General features: G+C 40.6%; 1 pseudogene; it reads right to left on the reverse strand.

Moving 5' to 3' along the window:
- Positions 1-7,558: 7,558 nt before the first annotated feature.
- On the reverse strand, positions 7,559-7,659 carry LOC146834765 (U6 spliceosomal RNA; annotated as a pseudogene).
- Positions 7,660-8,175: the final 516 nt, after the last annotated feature.

Raw genomic sequence — 8,175 nt, forward strand, 5'->3', positions numbered from 1 at the left:
TTTACCAGAAAGTATGATCATCAGTGGATCAGAGCAGTAACAAGCATCAGTGGGCTCAGACAGCTATGTACTTAAACCCCAAGGGAAATATATGTACCAGGAAGCCCATGTATAACTGGCTCGGGTTTCAGAAGAGCCTTGATCATTCCCAGGTAATAATTTGTATCAATACCTTAGATACTAATGGATATCCATTACCATTGGTAGAAGGAGCATCATTTGCCAAAGGCAGTAAATTCCTGAGTGGCCACAGCAATACCTTCATGAGTGGTCCTAGGCAGAACATGCGTCAATGCTCAAAGGTAATATCACCATCATCGGTCATAGGAGCAATGTATTTTCAAGAGCCACCGGCAGTAAATACATATGTTCCTACAGTGATTACATTCATCGAGGGCTACAGGAAGAATATCTTTTATAGGTAGAAAACATTATTGGTGGGTTTGTAATCTGTTATCTTACCTGTGGACTTGTGTGGTATAATATTCAACTTTCACTGCCTGCCACAAGTATTACTGACTACTGTAAGACAGAGCAAACCACCCAAAGAGTATCCAGTGCCATGGTGTTGGGTGCAAAGAGATACATTCTTTGTGGGAAGATACACACATAGCAAACACTATTGGCCTGGCTTTCAGCAGTATTAACAGGTTGAATGAAATACACATCATGATTAATAGTTCAGCTTCCAACCAATTCAATTCAAGGGTACCTGGACAAAACTATTTATTGCTGATGATTTTCAGGCACTGGAACATGTCCACCTTAACCCATAATATATTTCCTGATTGACCTGTGTAACAAGAGGGCAGAGCACACTCTTCAAACCATGGGAAGTGTACATTTCTTAAAGAACACTGTGTTCTTGAGGTCAGCCCATATATCCAACAAATCTCTTATCTTGAAAAGATGCCGAAATATTTCCAAATTATAATTTTCTAACATGCAATGTGAGACACTTGACAGAGCTGCATCGCGTGTTTTGTCTCTGATGGCCATCACATCCAAGCAGAAAGAGCATGTAGCTGTGCAGTACATCTTGAATTCCATGTGATGCTCTTGGCTAGACATTCTGACACTGTGCTTTCAAAACAGAACAGATAAGCCAATGCCTCTTTTTCTTACCCACGTTTGTAAGTAATCCAAACTTTTGATTTTCTCTGTGATGTATGTTTTTTAATGTCATCATGGGTCTTGGTGCCAGAAGAATTGTTGATAGTGCCTGCCTTCCCCACTGGATGGTGCATTTAATTTCTTCATTAAACAGTGAATCTTCCATATGACAATACATACCTATTTCTATGGCCCTGAGTGAGTCCTCGATGATGGGGGGATTCTGAGGGTTCATCCTAACTTTGTTCCAAAGGTTGCTTTATTTTTCCACAGGGCAGCTGAAGTGGTGCTACCTGTTTTGTGTTTTGATCCTCATTCTGAGGAAGAGTCCCTGTTGCATCTCTTGGAGAGTCCCTGTTGCATCTCTTGGATGTGAAGAGGGCGGCGTAGGTATACTTGGCCAGAACTGAGAATTTCTGTAAGGTGGATAGTCTCTTTGTTAACATTTGGGCCTGTCTGGAATGGGTTGAATCCTTCTAAATCAACCTGAAAATAGCATTTTTAAATGTGCAAAGCCCTATTGGTGATTCAGTAATCTATTACCAAATTGCAAATTGGGTTTGCGAGTCACTAATAGAAAGGGGCATGCTAAAGGGCATCCCTTCCTACTAACGAGTCGCAGGGGCATGTATTAATGTATTGCGACTGGAATGCAGTTGCAAAACATTCATACTTTACTGACTCCGTGAAGGAGGTGGTTACCCATTCGCAAACAGGAAAGGGTAACCTAGGAACCCCTTCCTCCTTGTGAATGTGGGTGCCAACATTGTTTGAGAGCAGGCAGTGGTCCGTGGGACCACTGCCTACTCTTAAAAAATGAAAAGGAAACTTTTCATTTTACTTTTTTAATTACATCTTGTTTCTCTTTAACCCCTTGTATGCACATGACAGGCCCAGCTCGTCATGAGGCACAGTGGAGCTGTGCTCATGACGAGCTGGGCTCGTCATAACGGTCGTCCCACTCCCACGCATAATTGATTCCCCGCCTGTGCGGGAGAATCAATTAGTGAACGGAGTCGTGACGAGCCCAGTTCGTCATGAGCACAGCTTCACTGTACCTCATGACGAGCTGGGCTCGTCACGAGCACAGTGCCGCCGCTGCCGGCCCCCCCACACCGCAGGGTAATTACCCCCGCGGCAAAGGGGTTAAGGAAAATGGGCTGCATTTCAAATTTTAAAAACAGCTTTTCAATCAGTCACAGACATGGTAGTTTGCTGACCCCAGCAGGCCACAGTCCCTGTGGGTGCCGGCCATTCCCAATGGGTCGCAAATTGTGACCTGCCTCATGAATATTAATGAGGCAGGTCATCGACTCTTTCATATTCACAGTGTAAAACACACTGTTGTACATAGCTGATTCCAATTTCCTAATAAAGAATTGCAAAACTTAGCTCTTAGGAAATCACAAATGGAAGTCTATGTACATCTGGCCCGGAGTATTAAGAGCCTCCCTTCTGAACAGTGACTCACAGGGGTATGTGTGAATGTTTTGTCATCAAAATACGGTCTCAAAACATTCACATTTTATCACCTAATTCAAGTAGGTGGTAACCCATTTGCAAACAAGAAGGGTTTCCTAAGGGACCCCTTTGTGAATAGTTGCAAAAACTAATTTTAAGAGCAGGCAGTGGTCGCTCGGCCCACTGCCTACTCTTAAAAAATGAAAAGAAAACTTTTTTTTTTTTTAAACGTATCCAGTTTTTCTTTAAGGAAAATGGGCTGCATTTAAAAAAAAATGTTGCCTTATTCAAAATAAAGCACAGACATGGTGGTCTGTTGTGCCCAGCAGGCACTGTCCCTATGTTTTTAGCAACTCCCAATGGGTCGTAAATTGAGACTTATTTCATGAATATTAGAGAGGTAGGTCAATTGAGACCCACTGGGAATCACAAAGACTGTAAAGCACACTGTTGTACATAGCTATCTGCGATTTACTAATTGCGAATTGCAAACATTCGTTATTAGGAAATCGCAAACAGAAGTCTTTGTACATCTGGTCCTAAGTGCTGTAATCTCTGTCAGGGTAATATCTCACATTTTGAGGTTAAAATTTAATTATTTTGTATTTTGTACTGTCTCTGAGCTTTCAGCCTAATTTTAACTGGGAGTACAAAAGGGGCACGAAATGAGTAATACTCTGGTAGTGGGAAACAAATAAGGAAAACAAGAAGTATCTTCATTATTCATGAAAGAGGGTGTGAAAGATACCATTTCGTCTAATTGTAATTATGATAGTGGGGATGTGGAGCTCCCAGGGAATGCAGATATGGTAATGCCCAATGACCTAGAGGGCAAAATTCCAACCAGAGACTGAGGATTATAAAACCACTAAAGAAGAATACGAGTCAATGGTGGGGAAGACGGGAAAACTATGCTGAAATTCCTAAACATGAAACAATCTCATATACTTATTTTATGGATAATAATTCTAGTGAGTAAATATGGTTCACGAATAATGAGGATCAAAAGAATAACCTGGGAATATGTTAAATCTGATTATGTAAAACTGGATAACATATCCCAGAAGAAACGATTTGTGAAAGACCCCAATTCAGGTAATATAAACTGTAAAAAGAAATAGAGAATTGGACAGATGTGCTTCTAGATTGTCATCCTTCTTGAAGATTGCACCTTTAGACTAAATGAATATTCTTAATACGTTAATCTCAATTGCTCATGCAGTAGGTTTAACTTCTGGCGATGGAGAGCTGATTACCTTCATTACCTGTCCTGAAAACACCCGACAGGAACACAGGTGCTGATTTTGTGAGCTGGTAAGTCAAGAACTTGGCTGAATTGAATTACAATAGAGATTGGGCCAGAGGTAAGGATGTTCCTTTGTAGCACTAGTGCCCTTACAGTAACATGGAGAGAAGAACAGTATCCTGCTGAGAGACAGGATCACATTTAGTGGGTCAGATTGTCAAATTGGGAGCAGAATTTGAACATAAAAGTGCAGAATTATTTGGGTAAATGCCAGCTCCGTTATACCATTGCACATTTGTTTTCAAGTTGTTTCCACAGAAGGGGGCATAAAATGATCACAGTGCTCAGTGGCGGCTGGTATTTGAAGGCGGTGGGGAGAGTAGGGAATGTCATTTAAAAAAGCACATTTACCTGTGTGCCGCAAGCATCGCTGCGGCCTCCTCTCAGTCCTCTTCCCCGATTCCAAGGCAGGAAGCAGGATGATCCCGGTTCCCAGCCTCCTGATAGCCAATCACAACGCTGCAGTTGTTGCAGTGGTTATGCATGATTAGGCTTGCCTTTAAACAACTACACAGATCATATTACGATATACCTGAGCACATAAAGCTATAGCTGCTCACGTGAGTCAGCAATAGGCATAAGGAAAGCTAGTTGGGCATTTGAATTTGGAATTGGCATATAAGCCTATACCTTTGCATATAGGCAGACATATTTAGAGCCGGAAGACAGTCGCTTATTTTTCCATGTCTGCAATGCGTTGGATAAGGGGAAAGATAAGGGGAAACGATTTTTGGCGCCCCTGCGCTTCGGGCCTATTTGTTTTTTGTTTGCAACAAAACAAAGTACTGCTTTAGTAGTTTGTTTCTTAAAAACAAAACAGTTTGATGAATAGGCATTTTTAAAGATGGTGCCCACTCATCAATATTCACTGCTGTGAAATGAGTCACCATAGCAGTGGCTCCGTTCACTGAAGTGAGATCTCTGCCAGGCGGGGGGTGAGGTGCATAAGGAGAGGATGGTATATCTGAAAGGGGCATGTGGCCATCCGCCGTGGTAATCGAGGTCGACCTCCACCCGCCTGGTTGAACGGTGAGCTATCCAGAAAGAGCTGAATAAAGCCCTTTGCCTGTATGTTGTTTAATAATTTAGCACTCAGCAAAATATAACTGAATTATACTAAATTCCGCAATTTCATTTTACTTTGTTTTAGACAGGAATAAATAACCAAGAGCAACGTCTGGATGCGATGCTATTTTAAACCACACAAACCTGTATGCATATTGAAAGCAAGCCTAGAAATAGTAATTTAATCAGAAATGCTAATGATGTTCCCAGCACATTAAGTGCTGAAAAATTGGCAAAACTGAAATGTGCAAACCTTGTCATGTGCATCCCGACCTACTCGCCTCATGTTCACAAAGTCTGCTTTGGTGACTGTCGCAGACATCAGGATGGCACATATGGAGGTTTTGCAACGATGAGCGAAAGCAGATAAGGAATAAAGCACATGCAGCGTGTCATATTTTATGAGTCGGTGTGGCAAAAGAGAAGCCTTTAAGTCACCATTAAACAAACAACTGGTCAATTATAAAAACACATTGATAGATGCAATGGCCATTGCTACTAGAAACAAGTTGGCTGTGGCACCATTAATGTTGACGGATTGAGTGGCACTTTGTGAACCGCTCAATTACAAAGGTGAAGTGTGCTCTGGTGCTGAGCCAACTGGGCAGATAGAATACGTGGACAGGTCAGGGTAATGCGATAGGTCTTTAGCTGCTATATAAAATGGTAAGAGGACCTTGATAGAGAATTGATAGATTGTTAAAGAACTCCAGGCTTTGGTCAGCAGAACAAGTAGGCCTGCACCCTAGTTTTTGTGACCCTCATGAGAATGCAGAAGCAGAGTATAGGATCTGAAAGGAACACAAGGGGTAAAGTTCGTATATAGCTATGTATAGAACCATGAATAGCTTTATGGGACTTTCAGAAAGCTTTAAAAGAAACAAACGACTTGTATGTATGGGCAGCCAATAAAGGGTGAGCAAGTGAGCGGAAATCCATGAGCATCTGTTAAGACCTATAGCCAGTGGGGCTGGATTCTCTGGAGCTGCACAAGAAGACATTGGAGAAAACCCAGACATAAGGAATTACAGTTGTTCAGGAGGGACAAGGCCATTAACAGATCCAAAACTGCGAAAGAAGTAGAGGAATAATCTTCCTGAGCACATTCAATATGAGGAAGTAAGTTGAAATAATTTTGTTTACATGCTCTAGGAATGATAACTTGGAATCTAGAACGATGCCTACATTTTTAGCAGAGGTAGCTAGAGGGGGAGTACATGCAAAGTCAGTAGACTACCACTCGTAGAAACAAAAGGTGCAGATGCTGAAAAAAAGAGTTGCTATCAATCCAAGATGCATTTGAACACATGCACATCCTAAACATATTTTGAAAGGTTGTCTTGTTTCCATTGATTAGGAGTGTTTTTGGGATAGGCATAACACATAATGCTGAGGGCAATAATCAGAGTGTGTAGTGGGTTGGCATAAATGTTAAAAAGTGTGGGGCTCAATGAAGAATCCTGTGACATTCTTCACAGAATGAATTTGCAGGAGCATGTAAAAGGAGGCAATATGACTGCCACTGCATGATTATTATGAAATAAAGTCAAATAATCTAACGTAAGGTATTTCACTTGCTTCCTGACGAGACTATCAAACAAAATGGGGGCTAAGACCTGTACAATGCTGCTGATAGATTCATTAGAAGTAACATTGCTCATCTTATATTGTTGATGTATTAATCCCTTGAAGTCTTTATCAAAATTAAATATTTGGGTTAGGTCACTTTGGTCTATTAATATTCTTTGAGAAGCCATTGATCCAGTTATTGTCACCATTTTTGATGCCTGACAATTGAAAGTTGACCAGTCCACAACATCCGATTGGTCTTCCTGGGCATTTGATACCCCATACCATGCTATCTTGACAGATGAATTGGCTAGCAGTGGCATAAAGAGCACAACACTGGCCTGTTGTGAGTCCTTATTTTGTGGTGTAATATTGAGGATGGAATATCAAGTGGCCATAATATTGTGACCAAAATACTGAGGATCAAAATATTGATAGGTAAGTATGTGTGAATTTCCTATACTTAACTCCATATCTATTCACCTTGATGATATAGATATAGAAATAGATATCATCAAGGTACAATAATGTGGAGAAAAGAATAGTAAATCCACGCTTGCCTATATGCACTTACCACCTCGATATTTTGGGTTTTGATATTTTGGTCATAATATTGTGGGTCATTTAATATGCCATCCTTGATATTCCGGACTACAATCCTTTCTTGCTGGTTGCTCTTTCTCAGGGTCCATATATCAGAGTTCAGAACCTTCACTTGTAGTGTGACACAAAGTTTAGTCATCTCATCTCAAGTTGTATAATATTTATCTATCCCATTTGATCTCACTGATAAAGTCCTTTGGTTTATTAGTAGATAATAATACTGTGATGCTTAGTTGTTGCTCAATCTATCATCTGCATCTTCGCTGATACACGATAAACCTGGAGAGTATTTGTAACCAAGAACAGCTTCATGGGCATAACCAAGTCAGAGTGAATCCCAACAAACATGAGGATGTTGCCAATATGTTCACACTGGTAAATCTATTAAGTCTTCAACTGGCCTATGGACCTGGGTCATCATCCAACTCATGCTCTGTGGTCACGAAATTGAAAGTCTTGCATATGTTTCATCTTTGCACTGGGACCATTCTAATATTCTCTATATGGTTTACATTTTAGTGTATGTGCTGATGAATCTTAACTAACCTAACACTCTACTGTTTGATCAAGGATTAACAGTGAAATCCTGAAGTTTACCTATTGACACTACAGAAGAAATTAGTCTTCTTGGCCTACATGTGTAGAGTGAGTGCAGTCATTCCTTTTGCATATTTTCCTAATTCTATTATGTTAACGGAGCTGCCATGGACATGGTCAGTCATATACAGAGACTATAGGATGCATCTGCCTTTTTCCTGACTGGATTACAATGTACGGAACATTTCTCCATATCCATTTGTCCCTGAGTCTTAATTTGTGGAGATCAAAATACTTTCTTTGGGTCTCGAAGCCTTTCAAAGTCATGCCCATTTTTTTTGTAAAACAAAACCCTGAAAAACCTAAAACAAAACTGACTTGTATACCACATACTACTATGTTCAGAAATTTTCAAGAATCAGGAAAATATCCTCTGTTCCCCAATGCACTACTTTAGTGTCTGAGAAGTGAGGGTTATTCCTATTAAAACGTCTGCAAACCAGAACTGAAAGCCCTGCTTT

This window comes from Triturus cristatus, chromosome 4_2, assembly GCF_964204655.1.
Source record: "Triturus cristatus chromosome 4_2, aTriCri1.1, whole genome shotgun sequence".
NCBI classification, from domain to species: Eukaryota; Metazoa; Chordata; class Amphibia; order Caudata; family Salamandridae; genus Triturus; species Triturus cristatus.